Consider the following 26,184-nt stretch of genomic DNA (forward strand, 5'->3'; position numbering starts at 1 on the left):
TGGAACCTTGAGGAGCGACCAACTAGGAAAATTTATAATGGAGTCAGATCAAAATTATTTTCAAGGTAGTGGGTTTCCACGATACAATACTTATGAATATTCTATTACTATTTATACTGTCGGTTCATTATCAATATTATACTATTTTTCAATAATTTGAAAGTAATTTTCTTACATACTATTGATGTGCTATAGAAATATAGCACTTTTGATGCTTAAAATGAAGAAAAGATGCAAGTTTATGAGGTTATTTTGTTAGATATGATGCTTTTTAGTATGTTTTGTAGGAAATCATGTTTTGCATGATAAGTTCCTGAAAAAGGTGAAAAAAGGTGTTTTTGGCTATGGTTGGAGCAGTTATGGATATTCGGGATGTTTTCAGCTTATTCGTGATCAAATTATGATTGAGAATCAAAGAAGAGCATAAAATATGACTACCGATGCCTACTAAGTCAACGTACGGACCATATATAGGACCTACAGATCGCAGGTAGGCAAAGCAAGAGCCAAAAATTTAAAATCCCGAGAGTTGAACTTCTAGGAATTTTTCATCTGGTACCTGTGGTTTGTACCTGCACCCAGGGCCAAGACCACAGATACTACCTGCACCCAGTGCTAGTCCACTGGTACAGACCACATGTGGCCACCGACCCGATTTTCTCCTATTTCTTTCGGGCTTTGGTTTTAGGGTTTCCTCTTGTACTATAAATACCCTTTATGTACTTTTTAGTAGGAGTTATGCATTTTTAATATTCACAAACATATTTTGATTTCAAGATCCAAATTTGTTCTTGTGATTTTCTTGTATTGACTTTGGTTCATTAATTTAGTTAAGGTTGTGGGTTTTATTACTTCTTTTCATTGTGATTTCTTCTATGCTTTGGAATATGAATATTGTTGATTTCTTCACAGCAACTAAAACCCATAGCTAGGGTTGTCGAAACCTTGGCAGATTGACGATGTAGGGGAAGTGCTTTCGTTATTCTAAACTGATACCCATGCATGTATTGCTTTTTCTTCATTATGATAGTTTTCTTAGTGGGTGCATACATTAGGATCCTACCTTGATATTGTTGCTTACTCCAAAAGAGGAGTAGTGACTAGGAAAAGATAAAGACAACATTAATTTGGAGTCTAACTATCGATCCACACTTTTAGGTTCTATCTTAGTAAGATTGTTAGGTTTCATCTGATAACTAGAGACTCAAAAGGTAATAGTTAACTGGTATCAAGATAAGGGTTAGTAATACAATATCCCGAGACTCAAAAAGTAAAGGGTGAAATCCTTCTTCTTTTCCAAAAGACTACAGAAGTTACATAACTTATCGATTCTGTATGCAGAGTATCGAGTTGGGTCAACAAAGCACGATAAGCCTACGGAGTTGAGAAGCCATAGGAACACAACCCTAGTGGTTCACCTACACTTATTACAACCAAAGTCAATAGAGTTATTTGCTCGAGATTACTACACAAAACCCCCTATTTACTTTTCTTGTTCTGCCCGTCGACTACAACTGCTGAGATCTGTAAAGCCACGTGTTCTGTTGGGATTTGACCCCAACCTTTGTTGGGTTACTATATTTTAGCAGTGACCGTATCATTATCTAATAGGAGGTATTGTTTAGACTTCATCAAAATTTTAGCGCCGTTGTCGGGGACCACGATATTGATTTGTGATTTAAAGTTGTTACAATATTTTTATTCTTAGTTGGGCATATGCCGGTGTATGCCTATAACATAGATTAGAGGCAACTCCTTACTCCTACTAAATTTTAATACAGAGAGGATCCTACAAATACCTGGTAGGATGTCTGAGCATAAAAGAGATGAATCTCCTTAAAGAGTTAGTGATGTTGTACCTTCCCCTCCTTCCAAAAGAGTACAGATATTGTTGATCGATAGACTTGTGAGTTATTAGATCAAACAGAAGCTCAAAGGAGGGAAATGAAAGAAGCTCAGAGAGTAGCTAGGGAGGCAGAGCTAGATGAGCAAAGACAAGCAACAGACTATCGAGCAGTACTCTATGGAAATCAGAATAGAGATAGAGGTGCCTATGTTCAAGTAATCCCAGCATATTAATATTTTCAACCATATATAGATGAAGAAGAAGACTTGGGATACAATTATCCGACACATATTGGAGCCATAGTTCCTCCGGTTTTCCCCCAGGCACCAAGTTTGATATTACAAGTGTAATGAGTGGGTATGTTTCCAGGTCTGCCTACAGATAATGTAAATTTGCACCTTGCCAATTTCATTGAGATATGCAGTTCGTATACAAATCTAGGGGTGAATCGAGAAATGATTAGACTGAGGCTATTCCCCTTCTTACTTACAGGAGAAACATCTTTATGGTTAGGGAACTGTCAAGAGGCTCTATCACTATATAGAATGAGTTGCGCAAGCAATTCTTGAATAGGTTCTTTCCTCTATTAAATATGTTGTAGCTTAAGGATGATATTTATAACTTCAAGCAACTGTAGTTAGAATCTATGTACGAGGCATGGTTAAGGTTAAAAAAAAAGCTCAGTATGGTGCTCAATCATGGGTTGTCAGAGATGAGCCTATTAGGGATATTCTACCGAGCCTTGACCATCAACTCTAGAGCCATGGAAGATACCATATATGGAGGAGCTTTTATGAGAATATGCTAGGAGACAGCTTCAGAGATGTTAGATCAGATCACACTCACTAACCGAAGGTGGCAAACTTGGGAGGCTGTGAAAGGATCTGACACTTATGTTATTGGTGCCTCTTGTGACAAAACTAGTGAATGACATAGTAGTGCAAGATATTTCTTTGCTAAGAACTGATCTTGGGGAACTAGCAAAGCAACTTGCAGCAGTGACTTCTGACAAAGTGAATACAGTTACAATACAAGGGTCAACTTCACAAGTGTACGTGTCAGAATTGAAAGAGAAAGTAAATTATCTGGATCGTCAATTGGTAGGTTTTCGAGCCCTAGGGAAAAATAACAAGGGTCGAAACTATTATGACAGATACAGAGACCATAATAGAGAGCAAGATAGTGATTGAAGAAAGAAGGATGACTATAGAGAGAAGGGAGATAGATATATTCCACCTGGAAGATGAGATTTAAAATTAAGAATGGAGGAGATGCTATTTAGGATGGTGAAGGGTTAGGAGAATCAAGAGATTAACCTTAAGGAGATTAAGGCTAATATTTTAAGATTAAACTAGAAGGTTGAGTCACATGCCACTACTATCAAGCATTGGAGCACCAGTTCGGACAGATGTCAGCAACTCTAAATCAGAGAAGCTAGGTACCCTTCCGATCAACACGATGTAAAATCCTAGAAACGATGGTCATGTACTTGCTATTACCGTGAGGAGTGGTATCACTACCATGGATCCCCCATGACTTGCTGTAGAAGCTATTGATAACAAAAGACCTGTTGTTGAGTCTGAGAATATAACAGGTGATTAAGGTAAAGCTGATGAAGACAAAGTAAAGTGTCTGGTCATTGAGCCAAAAATCAGGCAGATTATGAGACCACCCCCACCTTATCCTTAGAGATTGAGGCAGAAGAAAGAAGAAGGTAAGTTCAAGCAATTCATTAATATATTAAAATAAATAAGCTTGAACATACCTCTTTTAGAGGCATTGGAGCAAATGCCTGGATACGCCTGGTTCATGAAAAGTTGGTCACAAGAAAGAAAGAAGCAATATTTGAGGATGTTGATGGTATGCACCACTATAGTTCAGCCAACTAGGTCTTTGGCACAAAAAATGGTAATCTTGGAGCATTCACTATACTATGTAATATCGGGTCATCCCTATTTGCCAGAGCCTTGTGTGATTTAGGAACCAATATTAATTTGATGTCGCTGTCTATATTCAAGTAATTGGTCTTGAACTCTTTGGAACTAACTTCGATGCAGCTATTGATGGTTGACCTCACAGTGAAGAAGCCTATGGGAATCTCTTTTGATGATATTGTAAGGGTGGATAACTTCATATTTCTGGATGACTTTGTCAACCTGGATTGTAAGGTTGACATTGAGATGCTTATTATATTAGAAAGACCGTTTATGGCCATAGGTACAGGCAGAGCTATACTTGACATAGAGAAAGGTGAGCAGAAATTTTAAGTCAATGGTGAGCAGGCTATATTAAACATCTAAAAGTCAATAAAAAACCAATCGATATGAGGTAGTATCGGTGATTGATTGTATCGATGACCCTGGAGGATAATCCTATGTGTATCTTGATGAATTCTAAATAGTTAAGATACCCGCGTCGTCCCGTAATGTTAAATCAAGTGTTGTATGAGAGGAAACCTATGGGCTTGTTGTTGAAGTCTGAGTAACTAACATATCCACATCGGTCCGTGATGGTAAATCAAGAGTTGGATGGGAGGCAACCCATTATTTTTAGTGTTCACATTTTTGTTAGTTTGGTAAAATATTTCTACATTAATCGATTTCCAGGTAAGGAGGATATATGATCAACCCATAATGGTCACCAGTCCCACATGGTAAGTTGAGTAATAAGTTGAAAAGTTGAAATTTTAAGGATGAACAAAATGTGTAAGGTTGTGGACTTTGGCATCTATTTTTAGTTTTGGGACAGAAAACTTAGGTTACGTGACCATAAGTAGCTGGAAAAATATCAAAACACCATGTCCAGACTGCAGGAAAGCAGGCTAAAATTTTTGGCCCGGCAGATGCACCCAGCACGTGCAGGTCGCAGATGACACCTACGCCTACAACCTAGCCGCAGGTAGTTTCCGTGGGTTGGATAATTTTGGGCTTGATTTTCAATTTAAAGTTTGAACAAAAAACATTGTTATATGACCTAAAACAGCCCACCTCTATTTAAACAACCTTAACCTCATTCTAACTCATTCTAATTCTCAAAACTTAACTTTTCTCTTTGAATTCAAACTTTTCTCTTAAAACACCAAATAATCCCACACTTAAGTAAAGGCTAAATTATCATATGTTTGAGATACCAACTTGTTCCAACACGCTAAAACATATTGCAACATTGGTTTTCTTGACTTCTTCATTATTCTCTTCTATTTTTCATATAAAAGGTAACTTTCTCGGCTTCTAATGGTTATGTATTGATATATCTATTGTTTAAAAAAGATGATATGTGTATTCCATTGAAAAATATATAGAATCTATCATGCTTGTATGTAGTAGCCTTAATAGTTAATGTTGGGTCTTGTTTCAAAGAAAAATCTAAAGTTGGGCCCCAACCGAAAGTTAAACTTGAATGAATGAAAGTAATACCAATAGTTGAACATGTTTGTTTGCTTTGAAAGCTATGATTCATAATAAGTGTGTGTACATTGGACTTGTTAGAATTTTAAATAGGTTATAGGGGTGCGAAAATTAAGGAAAAAATTGAAATTTTCAAATTTTGAGTTTTTCTTCAACTTTTGCTATCCCTCACTTTTATTGGAAACTAACAATTGGTTTTTCAGGTATATATGGCACCTAAGGCTGTGAAAAAATGAAGGTCGGTACTTTGAGGAGACGGGCAGAGTCTCCCGATCATAGCAATTTAGTGGGGGAGTACCCAAGGCAGTGATGTAGAGATACTGCAGTTGAGTTGACACACAAAGTCATAAGAGGACGAACTTGCCAGGATACTTATTCAGTTGCAACCCGACCTAGGATGAAGTCATCCATGATGTCACCACTATACACTCATCCACATAATGATAATAATGATGAGAAGGAGACAGAGTTTGAGTCTACTCCACAGGCTGCTGCTGAGGACCTTAAGTCTGAGGTGGGGTCCCAAGATTCATCCCACGTGGTAGATCAGGAGGAGTTATTAGTGGTGCCCCAGTCTGATGAGGGTGCCACCGCACATGTAAATCATACAGATGTACCCCAGTCTAAGGAGGGTATAGAGCAGGCTACCTACGATGAGTCAGTACAACAGGGGTAGAGTCGTGCTTCTATACATACTTCAGATGCCCCTCCTGAGTAGGGATATCAGAGGTGGTATGCGTCAGGGATGTGGGACATCTTTAGTATTGATAATCATATCTAAGAGGAAGGCAAGCCTACGAGGTACAATTATTAGGAGGTCGAATTGACGTATCATGGCTAGATTAAGTACCACAGCTGCAGGCAGTATTTGATAGATATCAGCTAGAGTGGATGACTAGGCCACTTAATTTTTTATAGCCTGGCAATGGTTCGAGAATTTTATACATCCTATAGAGCTATCGTTGTCCTTTCTATGTGCAAACATCTAGGCCCGATCATATTTTCTAGGCAGACATAACTTGAGCACAAACTAGTTAGAGGGGTTAGAGTTGACATTTCGATGGAGACTATCTGTAGAGTTATCTTCAGCCCAGATTACATTACTCCTACATCTACAACTAAGTGTGACCATAGACTGAGGATGCACGTGATCTACATATCATGTAGGAGGCTGAGCACTGACTGAGAGAGTCGAGATAGCTAGATAGATAACTGATTATATTTCACCTCTAGGTGATGCAAACCCATGGATTGAGGGGCATGCTATGATCAAGAAGGGCCTATTAACATTTCAGGCCAAGTTATAGTGATTGCTGATTAGATACAAACTGATACCCACTACTTTAGATAATATATTAATGTGGAAGGGTGCTGCACTGGTTGTTTGTCTAATGGCTAAATATGATGTTGATTTTGCTACCATCCTCAGGAATAAGTTACATGACAAAGCCTTAGGGGAGTTGACTAATCTATTATTCCATTGCATGATTTAGAGTCTATGTAATGAGGCTGGTATGTCTGAAATACCAGGTGTAGATAAGAGGGTACCTACAACAGTAACTGTGCAAACTAGGATAATGAGGGATCTGACACATCTAGGCTTTTCTAGGAGATCGAGAAAGCATACAACAGTACTATGGGCCCTACAGGCCCAAACTAAGGGCCCAATATTTTTAACAAAGATAGATGAGGTATATTGAGGTGATGTAGGTATTAGTATTTATATGGAGATAGGGGAACAGAGAGAGGATCTAGACTCTAGTACGAAGGGCGAGGGGACATGAACTATTTCTTCTTCAGCCCCAGCTTCGACCTCAAAGCTGGTGGGTATACCCTCAGAGCCTACTCGCTCATTCACTACAATTCCTACTTCAGGTATGATTACTATATCTAGCAAGTTTTTGTAGAGCTTAGTGGACATACCGAGGGCTACAGATGTTAGATTAAGATTTTTTGAGATTACGATGATCACCCTCTATGAGCAGATAAGATCAGGAATTAGTACTATAGTTGAGTAGGCATAGGCCCAATGAGAGGTCGCACTGAGTGCTGCTCTGTTTGAGCTACGTGCTAACTTCTAAACATGGCTTAATGAGTTTGAGAGATGGGTTATATCCCAATACATAGAGACAGCTGCACCAAATTTATTCCAGATAAGAGAGGAGTTTGATATATTATAAGCAGAGGTACGCTATCTCACAGAGAGCCATATTGCAGCCACTCCCTCAGTTATACCCTAGGTGGTCTAGCTATCACTTCCACGCATACCTAGATAGTTTGATTTCTTTGTAGAGGGTGATGAGAAGGTCCCAACAGTTGGGGATAAGAGAGATCTCATAGACAACATGTAGAACCCTAATTTACCATATGATCAGGTTGTTAAAAAGGCAGGGCATAATTTAATGGAGTCTGCATTCGTCGATAGATAGAGGCATGCATCTATAACAACGAGTGTATTATCTAGTAGTACACCGCCACCACCACTACCTCCGCCAACTAATATTCCCTCATCTGGGGATACTCCTAATTCGAGCACCTAGTGCATCCCAAGCATGTTCTCACTTCCCTCTATTTTACTTTGTTTTAGTACATTGAGGATAGTGCATAATTTTTCATTACGGGTGGGCATACCATGCTGCTGTGGATTTTTGTTATCATACTTCTTTTCTCGTTGGCTGTGGTATGGTTGTTGAATCAGCATGTCTAGAATAATTTTGGGTAGTATTGTGTTTTTTTTGTGTAATTAAGAGATTTTTTAAGTATTTAGGGAAATAGTCATGCTTTGACTGATTTGTGATACCCCTTCAAAAATTTGTGTTTTAGAACTGTGTGAATGTATATATGTGTGAACATTATGGATCTTGTTAAGACATTAAGATTAGGGACATGATAATCACTTTTTAACAATTGCATGAACCAAATAGGTAATAGTTAGTGATATTAACTCTGTGTTATGTGTTTAAGATACTACCTAGTTCCCTTTACATGTCGAATTCAGAACTTGACTAGTTAGTCTTGCCTAGGTTGAAGGATAGTCGGTTAGGAAAGGATCATAGGCCATTTTTTTTATTTTAGTCCACTTTTAGCCTAAATTACCTTCCATGTGTAAATTATATCCCTTGATCTCTATTTTGATCCTTGTAGCCTATTTTTCTTGTCTCACCATTTACCTTCCCATTTATAGTACAATGAACCTATTTTGGCCCTGGTCCTCCTTGGACATAATGCACCTTAACTCAAGCGAAATGCCTAAGTTGAGGGTGACTATCGTAGAGGTGCATAGTGTAACATAGGTATGAAGAAGGGTAAACTAAGAGAAAAAAAGTTAGTAGGGCTGGGTGTGGTAGAAAAAGAAAAGGAAAAGAAAAAGTAAAAGAAAAGAAAAAAATTGTTAAAAGGAGAAAAGAAAGAATAAAAGATCACACCCAACCTAAATATGCAGTAAAGAATAAAAAGGGAGAAATAAAAAGGAAATTGGCTAGTAAATGAGACCCCAAGGTTAGTTTAGTGCCAAGAAGGCTTAGTCACTTGATATGTCCTTATGTATCATACCAGCCCCAAGCCTATATTACAAGCCGAGAAAATTCCAACAGTGATCCTAACTTAACTATCTGAATGCTAAGGTAAATAAAATAAGGCCAAGACTATAGTATTTGACATTCATTGATTGGAACTTCTCTTCTAAGTGCGAGTGTCTTTTGACCATCCTTGAATTGGCATGTATGAATTCATATGAGTGAGTGAGACATCCTTGTTGTGAGAGCACTTGAGTCATATTACTAGATATTAGTTTGTTCAAGGTAGTGTAACTTGTATATATGAGTGGTTGTCTGTTGCTAATGTAATTACCATACCTTGATCCTATTGTTGTGCTTTATGTTCATATATAGTTGGGTTTGAAAAATAAGATTGGAGGAGAATGTTGTGTTTGATTTTAAGTGTTGACTGACTACCTTGAATTGCTTAGTTTCTCCTAATTAAGCATAATTTTTATTTTAGTGGTGTTTTGTTGCCTAAGGAAATACAAACATTCTAAGTTAAGAGCGTTGATATGTTATAGAAATATAGCACTTTCAATGCTTAAAATGTGGAAAAGATACAAGTTTCTGAGGTTATTTTGTTAGATATGATGTTTTTTGGTTATGTGGTAGGAAATTATGTTTTGGATGATAAGTTAGTGAAAAAGGTGTTTTTGGCTATGTTTGGAGCAATTATGGATATTCGGAATGTTTTTCATCTTGTTCGTGATCAAAACATGTTTGAGAATTAAAGAAGAGCTGAAAAGATAACTCCCGACACCTACTAAGTCAACCTACGGACCACATGTAGGACCTACGGACCGCAGGTAGGAAAAACATGTGCCAGAAATCCAAAATCCCGAGAGTTGAACTTTTAGGAAATTTTTATCTGATACCTGCAGTTTGTACCTATGCCCAGGGCCAGGACCGCAGGTACTACCTGCGCCTTGTGCCAGACGTCGGGTACAAACCACATGTGGTCACCGACCCGATTTACTCATATTTCATTTAGGATTTGGTTTTAAGGTTTCCTCTTATACTATAAATACCCTTTATGCACTTTTTGGTAGGAGTTATGCACTTTTGATATTCACAAACATATTTTGATTCCAAGATCCGAATTTGATCTTGGAATTTTCTTGTATTGACTTTGATTCATTAATTCGGTTATGGTTGTGGGTTTTATTATTTCTTATCATTGTGATTTCTTCTATGCTTTGGAGTATGAATATTATTGATTTCTTCACAAGCATGAGCACTAAAACCCATAGCTAGGGTTGTGAAAACCCTGGCGCATTGAGGAAGTAGGGGAAATACTTTAGTTATTTTGAACCGATACTCATGCATGTATTGCTTTGTCTTTTTTATGATAGTTTTCTTAATGGGTGCACACATTAGGATTTTGCCTAGATATTGTTTCTTACTCCAAAAGAGGAGCAGTGACTAGGAAAAGATAAACACAATAGTAATTTGGAGTCTAACAGTCGATCCATCCTTCTAGGTTCTATATTAGTAAGATGGTTTGGTTTCACGTAATAATTAGAGACTCAAAAGGTAATAGTTAGCTGGGATCAAGATAAGGGTTAGTAAGGCAACATCCTGAGACTCAAAGGTAAAGGGTGATATTCTTGTGCTCGTCTAAAAAACTGTAGAAGGTACATAACATATCAATTCTGCATGCAAAGCATCGGGTTGATTCAACAAAGCACAATAAGCCTACAGAGTTGAGAATTCAGGGGGAACATAATTCTAGTTTTCACCTACATTGATTACAACCAAAGTCAATATAGTTACTTGCTAGAGATTACTATAAAAAAAACCCATTTACTTTTCTTGTTCTTCCCGTCGACTACAACTGCTGAGATTTGCAAAGCCACATGTTCCCTTAGGATTCAACCCCAATATCTACTGGGTTACAATATTTTGACAATGACCATATACATACTGCACGATCCGATACTACCCTCAGTCGCAACACAGTGCCTAGAGTCACAAGTGAACCCAAGCTAACCTATGGTCTGGCACAAACTATATATACATAAAATAAGGTAACAAAGTATTGTGCAAAAATTATTTAAAAGCATCTAAAAATCAAAACAAATATCAATAAGGTATAAAATACACCAATTATAAAACATGTCAATCTAAATGACTGTCTAAAAGCCTCAAAACATGATGAGTTATTGGGACAGGTTTCTAACTAACTCTGACTATAAAAATAATAAAAAGCAAAAAATTGGGATAAATGACTAATAAAATAACTAGTCCTCAACTAATGAGAACTCACCAATGTTGTAGCTGAGTGGTACAGGAACAGACTAGGAGCGATCTGGAAACTGAGCATCTAAACCTATGTTTAAGACAATACTATGCAAAAAAGAGTATGCGATCAGTACTTTAAATGTACTGGTATATGAGATGTGAACTAGCTGATATACATAAATTTACTAAGAATGAATACATGAACATGTGAAATGAATATAAGATCAAGTATAAACATATACTAAAATAATATGAATAACTAGTATAGGGACACTTGGTCAAGAAAACATGGGCTGATTATAATCTGAATACTGTACTGAGGACTATGGGAGCTAATTACAACCGATATGCCCTGACCTGACCTAATCTGGCTCCAACTTGTAACCCAGTTGGAGGGGTGTCAGTACCTTTCCAAGGGCACCAACACTAGTTGTATGAATCCACTAATCTGATATTTGGAAGGATTAGGGTGCCAAGTCGAAACTGAAGGGTAACCCCTAAAAGGGTATCAAGCCTAAACTGAAAGGTGACCCCTCATATCCTATGCTATCAACGTAGTTCTAGAACTTAGGTACTGCTACTAATGACTCTGCCTAACTAACGGAAGAGTCATCATCCTTGTGTTCACTCTGTGCTAGAGTCGTCATCCCTGCGTTCACTCGGTGCTAAGTGTTACTCCTAACAAAATGACTCTGAAGTATAATTTAAACATAAACTGATAACTGATATGCTCAAGTCATGCAGTTCTAAAAATAATACCGTATACATAACTAAAGATATTATGAACTTGTAAATTAATGCATGACCAAAACCTTGGTATTGGGTGTTCATACCCTACTAGCATAGACTAATGCAAACTGATCATGTAATTATAGAACTGACCATGGTATGGAAAAAATCATGAATAACACTCAGTACTTCATTAACTAAACATGATGTAGTCATTTGCATTATCAAACATACAGAAATACAATTCTCATCAGGGGACATATTTTCAAGACACACAACTAAATAATTGAGAAAGAGTTCTTAGGACTCAATGGGTGGAAGAGACCTATTAATGACTTTTTGATATTTGGGATTGAATTGAAGAATCCTAATTACTTCTTGGGAGAAGAGAAAAATTGCCTCTTGTAACTGCTTTGAGTGGAGAATACGATTAATTTATGAATTGGGGATTTTGTATCTTTTATACTAACCCTTTGGAAAACCTAAACGACATGGGTTTGACTTTTAAAAAGTGAGAAAATACATAAAATTCCCTGATAAATCATGCAGGAAAAACCCATTTTAGTCGTTACGACTCTCCTCATGACTCGTTATGACTGGTCATGAGAAGTGATCTGAGTCGTAACTTGAAATCTGAGGTTTTTGGGTCCTTTTTAGTCTGACCTTGACTTTCCCCTAATGACTCATTATGATTGACTATGAGTCATTAGGTAGAGCCGTGGTCTGAAACTTGAATCTTGGGTCATTCACTAGCCGGGCTACAAGTCTACATTATGACTCGTAAGGTCTAACTACGAGTCTCATGCTGGACTCATAACCAAAGAACTCAGTTCTTGATGGGATACTATTGTGACCATGAGTCCATCCTTACGACTCGTAGTTACTGATTACGAACCATAAGGTTGAATCATAGTCAGTGGGCTCATAACTTGGGGCATTCACTGGAGTGCCTATGACTCATTCATGATGATTTCTCACTTGTGGTAACAACTCGTTACCTGATTCATTGTCACGACAGTGTGTCATGCCCTTAGGGGAAATTTTCCACAACTTTTTGCCATGACCTCGGATTAAGACATGACTTGAAACGTTGAAAAGCTTTTTTGTGGCCTATCTCTTAAGGGGTCTAGATCTTGAAAACTCAGGGTCGTACACATACAATATTAATAAATGGCTATTTTTTGAATAATGTTTTTTGATTTATCAAAACTTGAGTTATTTGACAAAAAAAAAATTAAACGTTGGTCACAATAAATTTTAATTTTCTTTCAACAATTAGAATTTGATTATGTTTTATTTAATGAACATCCTATTGATGGTTCTAACACTACTATTGGCTCTAACACTACTACGATTATTGAAGATACTGCTAGAAGAAATTTGAAAAAAGATAACAAAATAGTTAGAGGACATTTGTTGAACCATATGACTAATTCTTTGTTTGATTTATTTATTACTTACAACTATGCTAAGAAAATATGAAATAGTTTGAAAAAATAAAAATAGGAAGGATAAAATAATGTTCAAGTTTATATTGATGAAGGTGATGAAGTGATTGTTCTAATAGTTATCGAGATGAACCTAGTGGCTAACAAGACTGGTTGTGTGTTGGATACAAGAATTTCAAGATATTTCTACGTCAATAAAGAGTTGTTCCATGAATTTCTAGAGTTCACTGATTGTTAGTGCGTCTATATGGGTAGCTCCACTACTGAAATTATGGGTAAATGAAATTTTATTCTTAAATTAACTTCTGATAAAATAATAGTTTTGAACAATTATCTGTATGTTCCCTTCCTCAGTAGAAACTTAGTTTCTGGAGAACTTCTCAATAAAGTAGGTCTTAAACTTATTTTTAAAGCTGATAAAATAATTATTTTTCATGGAGGAGACTTTTTTGGAAATAAATACCTTAGTGGAGGGTTATTTATACTGCACATTGTTCAAGAGATTGTCAATAATGCAAGTATTTTCAATTCTACTGATATTGCTGAGTCTATTAATTTATGGTATGATACACTAGGTCATGTTAATGTTACTTCTATTGAAAGACTTAGGAAATAAAATTAATTCCTGTAGTAAATATTGACATATCTTTCTAAATTTTTTGTATGTGTAGAAGTAAAGCATGCCAAAAAATTCTTTAAATTTGTTACTAATAGAAAAATTGAATTGCTTGAACTAGTACATTCAGACTTAGTAGATTTCAAGAACACTGTTAGCAAAGTAGAAAAAATATTTCATTACTTTTGTTGATGAATTTACTAGATACACTAAGGTATATCTCCTTAAGTCTAAATATGAGGCTAAAAGCATATTGTTTTTTGAAATTCAAAATAAAAATAGAAAATCTATTAGATTAGAAAATCAAAAGATTTAGATCTAATAGGGATGGGGAATAAAGTACTAAAACTCTACAAGATTTTTGTGAGGAAAATGGTATTATTCATGAGTTTAGTGCTCCTTATACTTCCCAACAAAATGGTGTAGTCGAACGAAAGAATAGGACCCTTAAGAAAATGATGAATTTTATACTTTCAAGCTCGGGTCTACCTAAATATACGTGGGAGAAAGCTATCCTATCTGTATGCTATCTTCTTAGTAGAGTCCCTCATAAGTAGTTGGACAAGACCTCATATGATTATGGAAAGGGTTTTCCCGTAACTTAAATTTTTTAAATATTTGATTGCTTGGCTAAGGTTGGTCTATCTGATTTTAAACAAATAACTGTAAGCTCTAAGACTTTTGACAATGTCTTTATTGGTTATGCTCAAAATAGTGTTGCAGATAGATATATGTCATTAATTGATCATTTTATTTGTGATCTAGAGATGAAGAATTTTTTTAGCATATTCTTTCTTTGAAAAATGATACGCCTAGTGATATTCAAAATAAGGGTTCTATATCTATGTATGTTAACTCTCATCTTATGCTTGCATCACATGTTATTGCAAATAAGCATGAAAATAACTTTAGAAGGAGTAAAAAACATAGAACCGATACTAGTTTTTGTCCTGATTTTATCACCATCTTCTGAACTGAGAACATTAATGCTTTAAATGATGAATTAGTGTTTATCTACTTAATAGAATAAAGCCCTAATACATATGATGAATCAATGAGTTCAATAGGTGCAATATTTTGAAAAGATGCTATTAAAAGTGAATTAGACTCTATAGTCCCTAATCACACTTCATACTTTTATGATTTTCCTAAAGATTGTAAACCCATAAGTTGCAAGTGGATATTTAAGAAGAAATTGAGACTTGATGGTAGAATTGATAAATATAAGTACTAGACTTGTAATTAGAGATTTTAACCAAAAGAAAGGTATTGATTACTTTGATACTTGTTCTCTTATGACTAAAATAGCGATAATTAATATTCATATTGCACTAGCCGTTATTCATAGTTTATTGGTACACCAAATGAATGTCAAAGAAATATTTTTAAATGGTGACTTAGAGAAAGAAATTTATATGACTCAATTTGAGAGTTTTGTAGTCCTAGGACAAGAGAATAAACTATGAATATTGAGAAAGTCCTTATATGATCTAAACAAAGCACCTAACCAGGGGTATAAAAAATTTAATTTACATTAATGGATAATGACTTTGTTGTTAATTTATCTGATACCTGTATTTATTTAAAAATCATAGGATCAAATTGTGTGATTATATGTTTATACATGGATGACACGTTAATATTTTGTCCTAATCTGAATGTTGTAAATGAATCTAAGCAATTTTTGTTTTCTAAATTTGAAATGAAAGACCATGGAGAACCTGGTGTGATTTTAGGAATCAAAATAAAAAAGTGTCAGTCTTATTATATTGAAAAATTGATTGTTTTGATATAGTTTCAGTGAGAACTCCTTATGATCCTAGCATGCACTTGAAAAAGAATAAAGATTCTAGCACCTATCAAACTGAATATGCTGAAATAATTAAAAGTGTAATATTTCTCATGAACTATACTCGGCCTTATATATCTTATGTTGTTAGTAGATTGAGTAGATTTACTCATAATCCCAGTAAAGAACATTGACATGCTCTTCATCGCTTATTAAGGTACTTAAGAGGTACTATGAATTAGTATTTGCATTTTAATAAATTTTTTGCTATTTTAGAAGGTTTTTGTGATGCACATTAGGTAACTGGTAATGATGAAGTTAGCTTCACCAGTTCCTATGTATTTACTTTTGGCGCAGGTGCTATTACATAAAAGACTTCAAAGCAAACTTGTATAGCACGTTCTACCATAAACTCTGAATTTATTGCTCTTGAGTTAACAGGACAAGAAGCTGAGTCGCTGAGAAACCTTTTGACAGATGTGTCACTTATGGGAAAGACAAACTTCATCGATTTTTTTACATTTTGACACACAAAAGGCAACTGAAATCGCTAAAAGTAATGCGTAAAATGAAAGAAAAGACATATTCGCATCACACATGGTGCAGTTAAATAATTGTTGAAATATACTGTTATTTTCTTAAAATATGTAAGGTCCAGAAAAATTTAACGGATCCTATGACTATGGACCTGACAAGGAAAATGGCTCTTGAATCGTCAAGAGGGTTAGAGTTAAAGCTCATTGATTGAGGTAGAATGGTGGATGCCCATTTTTCTTCAAATAGAGTCATATAGGCCCTCAATGTACAATACATTTCCTATTCCTATCGCATGAGGTAGTGTATTATAAGATTGAGCTTATTTTTGTTCTTAACGATCCATAGCCTTAAGGTGGTCTGTGAGATAGACTTGATGGATCACCTATGGAAGTGTAAAGGGTTGGTATCCTTCTATGAAAAACTTGGATCGTCTTTCTCGAGCAGTCATGAGGTTCAAGGTTTATGTGCATTAGGGGTGGCTTAACCCTTTAAGAAAAAAGGCCACTGCCTTGGCCCCCAAATTTGAGGGCCTTATTTTTTTTTAGCAATAATAGATTATTGATTTTCTTAAAAAAATATTCAATATCATTTATAAAAAAATAATTTTTACTATAAAGAAAAGAATTATTAGAAAAAGAATGATATATCTAGACTACTAAAGATTAAATGCATTGATTATATAATTAACTTAAAAAAATTATTAGAAGAAATAAATTATAAATTTTTTACCATAGATTTATAAAAAAAAATTCTTAAAAACTTGTGGCCTTCATTCGATTTTGGCCTTAGGCCACAAATATGCTTGAGCTGCCCCTGAATTGTGCATAAACATAAAAGTACTTTGTAGTATCGCAAAGATTGCTCAAAATCAAGGATATATATGCTATGTGTTGTAGTTGTCTCAACTTATGTCCGTCTAGTTTAAGAGCACTTCACTTTTTGAATATTTGTTGTTGCCCCACATCACCACGTGTTAATTCAAATTGAAAGATGTTAACACTTAAGTGCATGTTCCTTCCTTTTGTCCAAAATTTGTTCTACTCTTTATCTTTGCATTAGTGAAGGACTGTGAAATTAATTCTATATTGATACAAGAATAATCACAAATATAAACTTAAGAGAGTGCATGTTGGAACCGATACTTGGTGGATGCAAATGAAGTGCAAAGAAGCACCTAAATGACACAAAAATAGTCCACTCAACAAGGCACAAACTGGGGACCCTTTGAGAGCTAGTTTCGACCAAGAACAAGAATACGAGTTTGATAAGTTAACAAGGTATAGGTGACACGAAAACCAGCCAACTAAACTAAGTTACAACACAGTATAATGAACAACAAAGAATAACAACAATGGTATAATAAGACAACACCATACCGCTTACAACACAAGACACAAACTACTACAAGATGACAACAAACAAGCACTACAAGTAAATGGTCTATTTAAGACCAAAATTTAGGGACGAGTCAATAATTTGGTCTCTAAAAGTATACTTATTAGGATGAGATTAAATTTCAGTTCCTAATAGTGTATTTTTTTGGGAAAGAATAAAATATGGTCCTAAGAAAATTATTAACTGATTCCTATTAATAATTTAGAGAAAAGTACTGCCAAATTATTATAATATTATAAATTTTTTAATAAAAATAATATATGCTAATCAAACTTAAGGCGCCAAAAAGGAAAAAACTCTCAGTATTCTCCAATATCACGCCGTAGCTATTGTTGCTCAAAATTTCCATCGGCTATTCTCCAATATCACATCCTAGCTATTGTTGCTTAAAATTTCCATCAACAATTTTCTCATTGAACGCTACCGGCAGCGATTCCGTCAAGTTTGTTCAACTCTGCGGTGACCCATATCAAAAGAGACATTGCTTCTTACTCCATCATTGGCAACCCTCCTTTCTATTTCACTTGGTAACATCTTCATTCCCTTTATCTTATGCAACTTGTACAATCTTCAGTAGTCCATTCAAACCTATAACTTGATGTTAGAACTCGACCTGAATTGGTTAGTGAAATATTCCTAACTTATTTTCAGAAAAGTCTCGTCCACTTTGGACTCCCTCTCTGATTATTGATAAGTATAGTACTCCTATTTCTTTTAATTTTTGGTGAAAGTAGCAGAAGTGATGGATGGTTGTGGAAAGGATATTGAAGGGCTATCCTAGTACATTTCATAAAAGGAAAGTATAGGGCTAGGGATGAAATTTTCATGGGAAGAAAGGAGCCTTGTGCTGATTGAATTCCTTATTTATTGACAAAAGTGAAATCACTTTTAAATTAATTTTATTTACATTGGGGGTTGAGCACATATCAATGACATTTGTAAGTTATGTCCAATCTCTCTTATGCATTCCTAAATCTCTTTTATTTCCAATCGCAGCTTTCATTGTCGGTATGATTTCTCATCTCTCTGTAAAGACAAGAGTAAAGCTTTTTGGTCACCATCAAGGAAAAAATGAAAATTTTAGTCAATAGTTATCACCATCAAGGAGTCAAAAAGTTGTCTCAGAGGTTTATGCCTATGGAATTTGCCCCTGATGGTTTAGTTGAAGGCTTTTATGACCTGGATACTTATAATCCTGCTGAGGGTAAGTTTATTATGGGACTTCAGCTTTACCCCGAATTAATGAGGAAATAGGATAGTGATGAATTTGATTATCCTGGATGTACAATTGCTTATCAGGTACCAAATTAGATGTCAACATCATTATTAAAAGAAACTGTTATATATCAGACTATTAGTATTATATATCTTAATCTTACACTATGTTAAATGTGATTTTGACAGGAGTTTGTGAAGGCAGTAGTTGCTTATCAGAAGTAACAAAATAGTTCAACAACAGTTCAAAAGCCTTTGAAGCTTAATCAAGAAATTAAGAAGAAGAGGAAAATTATAGTTAGAAGTTTTTCCATTTCTAGAGATTTATACGAGAAAGGTCATCCAATTCAGCCATCTAAAACTTTAGACTTAGATGTAGGAGCATAATTTCTAGAGGTATATGACTAATTTTGAACCTACTGACTCCACCCACCGTATTCGCCTTAACTAACTACTATTATGTTGTTTTTGCAATGTAATACAACATTGAGTTTGAAACAAGAGATAAGGTTAATGCAAATGGGAGAAACAATAAGGAATACATCATCCTATTTGAGAAATTGAAAATGAATAAGGAGAAAGAGGGGTTGGCTAGGAAAGTAATGGGGAAAATGACAATGGAACAACTATCTGATCTAAAGTCATTTTACAATATGATGGGATAGATATGTTCAAAAGTCTTGGAGAAAAAATTCAGGACCTTATGAGCCTTGATGAGGAGTTTTGATCTTTCTGCACGGGGTTTTTGCTTTAAATTAATTTTTATTTGTTGTCGAGCTCATGTAGTACTTTGTCTTCTTTGTAAAGTCAAGTGAATGAAAAAGTTTTTTCTTCTTTTTTTGGATCAAATCACGTGAATAGGTATGGTTCTTTTCTATTTCCAAAATTAAAAGTAGGGTTGTTTGCAAGGTAGTTGGGTTTTTTCTGTTGTTGTTGCTGTACACTTTTCAAAAACTAACTTGAGTGGAACTTTATTCTTCTCTTTTATGATATCTCTTGCTTGCTACTTCCTATTTGTTAGAAAGTATAGGCAACTCTTGCAAGTGAATAAGTGCGATGAGTGCATGATATATTGATTGGTCAAATTGGAGCAACTACCTACACCAACTATATTTGTTTGAGGGGTGACTGGTGTTTGGATAATTAGTGGTTTCTGGTCCTTAAAGGTGATTATTTAGTAATAAAATGAAAATGACATGTATTATGTTGAATGGTAGCGTGGATTCATGTAACATGGGTTTGTAATTGAGGCATGGTTGGTTGATGTATGAGTGGATAGATATACAATCAACATGATGAACTTCTCGACTGCTTTTTTGATGAACATAGAAAATAAGGCAACTTGAACTGCCAGATAAAAGGAATTTGAAATTTTGTTGCGGTAATATTCATTATGTAAAATTATGTGATCTTATCTATTTTATTTCCCTTTCTCGACATATATTATAGATTTTTTGAGTACATAAATTAGTGGATTTCCTTAGAACTGTTTGTGAAAAAGCAACCTTTAGCTTCTATTTTATAGTGTTAAGAGACTCAAAAGAGATGAAATCATCTATTCTTGTTGTCCCTTAATAAACTCCTAGATTGAGTGGAGCACAGTCATAAATGGTAAGTACTTTTGGTAAAAGCTTATGAGATGCATATTGTTATAATCTATTGTTTTAGCTGTAATTGTGTAAGATGCTTTGCTATTCCAGTGTCTTGCATGGATTTGGCATAAGTACAGTCTATACGGCTATGCCATCGGGGATTCGGTCTTCCTAGATCAATGTACTTCAAATCCATCTATTTTCTTACCTATAATTTTAGATTTGGTTTTGACGAATTGAGAAAACTTGTTGTTTCTATTGTTGCTTGCAGGCTGTACTAGATTCCATTGGTGTTTCGGTATGGCAGATGGTTGTGGAACCATGTAATATGTCACAGCTTCATCAAAATCTTCCAAAGAAGTCTGACAATGGCCATGTTAATCTTACAAATGGTGCTAGTAGTGATAGTGAGATCAGTGATGGTGAAGAGGATGATGACTCAGTTGTTATTCACGTGGATAATTGTAGTGAAACTAATCGATTTGCATTTGGCTGTGACGATGGTTGTGTTTGAATTTACACCATTTCAGATAAGAAGAATTTGTCTTATAAAAGATCGTTGCTTAGGTCAGTGGTGAGGCAACTGCCCCTAAAAGTTATAGCACAATATTTGATTATTGCTTTGGGAATTCTGTAGTTACTGTTTTGATTATTACAGGGCGTATGTTGAGTGTCACTTGGAGTTCTGATGCAAAGAGGATATTTTCTGGTAGTAGTGACAGGTATGTCTATTTTGAACTTAACTATTCTGCCTGCCAATCTCACCTGTTTCTCAACCCATATGTGTGCTGTGTGTTATATTATTGTCTACTCCATTCCAGTGTGTGTGTGAATGGAATTGAAGTGATGAATCCAAAAATACTCCTCCCATGTATTTCTCTATGTGTGTAGTGTATATGGGTGTATTGCGTTGAAGAAAATCGGGGGAGTATGTGTGTTTTTGCTGCGTGTATTGTACGTGTAAATATCTTGATGGAGGGGTGTATGTGTACAGATCGGTGAGGGTGGTTTGTGTATTGTGTCAGAGTGTGTTGTGTATATATAAATTGTGAGAGGGGCCTCTGGTGATCAGAATTTTAATTCACCTTTACTTTTAAACTGAATGTGTTTTGAACTCTTTTATGCCAAGTTCTGTACAACACCTTTATTTAAAAAAAATTGTGTTGCTCGTATCATTAGGAACTGGTACTTTTATATAGACTATTGGTATCTACACATCTTTCTCACCACCAGTAACCATATCATCAGGAACATGATGTTTGAACCTATTTTTCCTACTTATATGGTCAGTAGATGAACTGACCACATCAGTAGATGGACCTGTAACACGGTCTACCCAACTTCCACCTCTTTTCCTTCTCCCAAATCCTGTATTTCAAATGTATTTATCAAACCACACACTACATGATTCGGATTGAGAAGATGGGGGTTAACACCCTTCTCAACACCACCAGATTCTCACATAAAACAAGCCACACCATCACCATATTCATGCATAAAACTAGTCATACAACCATCTGGATCACAGGGTTGGGGAGAAAGAATACCCATGGTTCTCAAATCTAGCTTGTTGTGTTCAACTTTATTTGTATTCAGATTTAACACTTTTCCAGCTTCTTTTTGTTGTTTCTGAGCATACACATCTGCATTTTGAGAAGCTTGTGGACCTTTGTATTTATATATTTTTTGTTGGTATTATTGTTGTTGTTTTTGTTGTTGCTTGTGGTTTTTGCTTTTCCTTCTCGATCGTTTGAGTCTGCCACTGGTCATTTACCTTTTCTTGCCCATTTTTTTTCTTTGACTACCGTTTTTTTCTTATTGAAGTAGAATAGATGTATCCTTAAGAAAACTTTGTTCATCTGCAAGTTGTGACAATGAAGTGCTATTAAGGTTTGTGTATACTCTTGAACTCGCTCACTTGTTAATTGCTGAAGTATTTGATTATGCTTAGTGTGAAGATATGATGAGAGATACTTGTTACATGCTATGTGGCGTGAGATTCCTTCTAAACCATATGCTAAGTTGTATGAAAGGATTAAATTTTATTTGGTATATGAAGTCGGTGTACAGAAATATTGTTTAGTGAACTTGTTCTAAGCAAAAACGGATGTAAGGGAAAACTTTCAAGAACACTGCTTTAGTAAATCTTTGTTGGTTGTAGAGTGTTCTCATAGTTCTTTTTCACTCCCCTAGTGTATAAATACTAATATTGGGGCATCTCTCTTTATATTTAGAGCTGACAACAAAACTCGAATAGTAAAATCATTTGTATACAGTGAGAAATATACGTTGCACTTGTTAGGGAAGCTAGTCATTTCAAGAACCATATCTTAGCTTTTAAATGGGAAGAAAGAGCTTTACCTTCGCAGAGGCATTTAAGCAGCCAGATTACCTTTACTTTTTGTGCATTAAAATGTTCCTTAAGTTACCTCTACCCTTGCATAGACTATTTCTACTACCATTTAAGTGCATCATTTGACATGGTGACTTTTCCAATTCTCCTTTCGGACCTCAAAAAATAATGTATGTCTACCTTGTCTTGGTGCCACTTTGATCATCTGAGTCACCCTAAGTAGGGGTCCAAGTAATTGCTCTTATTCCTTTTTTTCCTACAAAAATTATTAGCTTTGACTTTAAAGTGTTGATATTTGGCACATTCTAACGCGTGATAATCATTTGGTTAGTTAAGACACACTTCACAAATGATGTTGTCATCTGAAGATCAACGAGAACAAATGCTCCTGAATTTGGTGTTCGTATCTTTCATTCCATGTCTAATAACCTTTGCTTTCAATTACAATACTTAAATCAGTTAGATGCATGACTCATATGTTTTCATATGAACGTGGTCATGAAGGGAGGATGATTTCTTATGACACCAAATGAGAGATTCCTTGAAATTACAAAATTATTTGTTTCATTAATTTGGGATGATATTATTATATTAGGTGTAATATTAAGATCATCTCAGCTAATGGCAAATTTACTATGCAGGTATTATATTAAAACTCTTTTCTTTTCGTGTGGTACATTTTCTAGAGTTGCTAGTGTTGCTAGTGTTGCTCCAGATAGTGATATATGTAAGTGGATTTATATTCCATTTAAATCTTTCTTGTCTATTATTCCTCTAGTTGTGAGTAATTTGGAATAAAAACTGATCCATTCTTTCTGCAATTTCAGTTTTCTTTCTTAAAAAATGATGGAACGGTACTATTAGTAGCTCTTGTTAATTTTTTCTTTCCCTAGAAGTTTGCGGTTTACCATTACACTTTACTGTACAGACAAATATTATCAAACTTATGTTCCTTGGTTAGCTTTTTTCTGATCTTTGGTAATCAAATAGAACTAGGTATAAGAAGCCTTGTCAACTAATTTCAACTTTAGTAACTAGATGAATTAGCTCTTTGAGGTTTGAGTTTAAAGTCATAGGACCATCAAAGGTTGGTCAATAGCTCCTTCTAAACTAGCATCACATTGATCCTGCAAGAAAAAGAATCACAAAACCATCTTTATGTCTTGTAAGTTGAATCACTATAAAATCTTGAACTTTAAATTGAATTTTCAGTGTTATAATTCAACACTATCAGATTTTCGCACAAAACCAATCACACCATCATCAGATTCATGCACAAAACCAGTCACACAACTATCGGGATCACAGGATTGGGGAGAAAGAATACCCGTGGTTCTCAAATCCAGCTTCTTCTTGTTGTTTCTGAGCACACACATCTATATTTTGAGAAGCTTGTGGACTTTTTTGTTGCTGGTGGTTTTTGCTTTTCCTTCTCCTTTGAGTCTACCACTAGTCATTTACCTTCCCTTGCCCATTTTCTTTCTCTGACTGCAGTTTTTTTCTTATTGAAATATAATAGATGCAGCCCATTAAAGTGTATACTCTTGAACTCGTTCTCTTGTTAACTGCTGAAGTATTTGATTATGCTAAATTTTCTGGTCTTTAATTATATATATCATGTTTTTGTATCGAGATTCTCAATAGCAATTCCGTATTTATTTGATGAAATTTATTATTTTGTGATATTAGGCCATTTATGGTCAATTAAAGACTAGAAATACTTCTCGTCTTTAAATATTTATATAGGATGAGATGTTGGTCTTTAATGGTTGATCTACGAATAGAATGTGGCTCGTCTTTAAAGGTTGATCTAGGATCAAGATGTTGCTCATCCTTAAATGTTGATCTAGGAAAAGAATTTTGCTCGTCGCTAAAGGATAAATATGACCACTTAGTCTATTTGGGATGAGAAGTATTGTCGCGAAAAGATAATTATGATGAGGTAGTTAATCTATTTGAGATAAGATATACCATCCTAAAAGATAATTATGACCATTTAGTTAGTCTATTCCAGACGAGAAATACCGTCGCGAAAAGATAATTACGACGAGGTAGTTAGTCGGGACAAGATATACCGTCGCTAAAAGGCAATTACGACTAGCTTTTTTCCATCGCAAAAGGGTTTTAAGGATCAGTTTATTAGACTCGTCGCTAATGACCTTTAGCGGCGGAGCCTTTTAGGACAGAACGCGACCAGATTTTTCTGATCCTAAAAGACCAATTGGGACAAGATTTGGACTTTCTGGGACCATATTTCCCTTCCTTATAGGCTGTTTTTCTTGTAGTGAAAAGGATAGATAGCTAGACAAAGGTGGTATAAATCCTAAGAACCAAAGAGTATATTAAACTCTAAGACCCTTAACACCTACACATACAATCACCTAACTCTTACGATGACACAAGAGCGAAGTCCACCACTCAAGCACCAACGTTTCTAACAAACAAGCAATCACAAGAGATTCTACCCTTGAATGCTATCCTATTTACAAGTTTCGATTTTGTGCCTCAAGGAGAGAGGACTTGGTGTTTCAAAAGTTCAAGTCTTACAATAATCATCAACTAAAGAACTAAAGACCTAAAGTACTCTATTTATATACTTATTACAAAAGTAAGGTGAAATAACCGAAAAAGGTCCTTTAATGAATGGTTTCAGGTAGACGCCCTTGGAGTGCTATGTATGGATGGTTTTGGTGTCCATTTAGGTGCGCACTTCATTTGCATCCACCAAGTCTGGAGTCCAACACGCACTCTCTTAAGTTCATATCCGTGATTATTCTTGTATCATATATTTATGCATTTAGTGTAATGCAAAGAATAATAAATTTCTACGTTACAAAAAGGAGATGGATGTATCTATTCTAAATATCTGTTCCAAATAAAAATTATATAACATGTAAATTTGAAACCCTTCTTATTGGACGATCATGATACTTCCCAAAAATCTAAATTCTTGATCAATGGAGGAACAATATCACCATTTTTGTTCAATAAAATACCAAAGTGGATGATTGACATTGGTTCTTTAATAACATTAAGCCTCCTCCTTGCATCAGCTCTTCCAAATCCTATATAAAGGGTACTTTGAAGAAGATAAAACACACCACAACAAAGGAGGAAAACCTCTTCCTCCTTTCCTCTTTTTCTTGAATAACTTTGGAAAATTGATTTGTGCAACTTTCAAACTTTCAGCCACAAGGGCACGTGTTTGGAAGTAGATGTGAACCTTTGAGAAGCGACCGGATAGAAGAATTTGCATCGAAATTGGGCTGAAATCATTTTCAAAAACAATGGCTTACCACGATATAGTAATTGTGACTATTCTATAACCATTATAATTCCTATTCATTATCAATATTGTACTATTTTTAAATAATTTTAATCATGTATAAATAATGTAATTTTTTACCCAAGAGAACCCTCTAGCCCCAAGTTGGCTCCACCCGACCTTACACCTCAAAGCTTTTTTTTCTTACAATA

The 26,184-nt window shown here is 35.2% G+C and overlaps 1 pseudogene; it reads left to right on the plus strand.

The window, feature by feature from the left end:
* Positions 1 to 1,944: 1,944 nt before the first annotated feature.
* On the plus strand, positions 1,945 to 19,489 carry LOC124898015 (annotated as a pseudogene).
* The last annotated feature ends 6,695 nt before the right edge of the window (positions 19,490 to 26,184 follow it).

This window comes from Capsicum annuum, chromosome 4 (genome assembly GCF_002878395.1).
Source record: "Capsicum annuum cultivar UCD-10X-F1 chromosome 4, UCD10Xv1.1, whole genome shotgun sequence".
Lineage (NCBI taxonomy): Eukaryota > Viridiplantae > Streptophyta > Magnoliopsida > Solanales > Solanaceae > Capsicum > Capsicum annuum.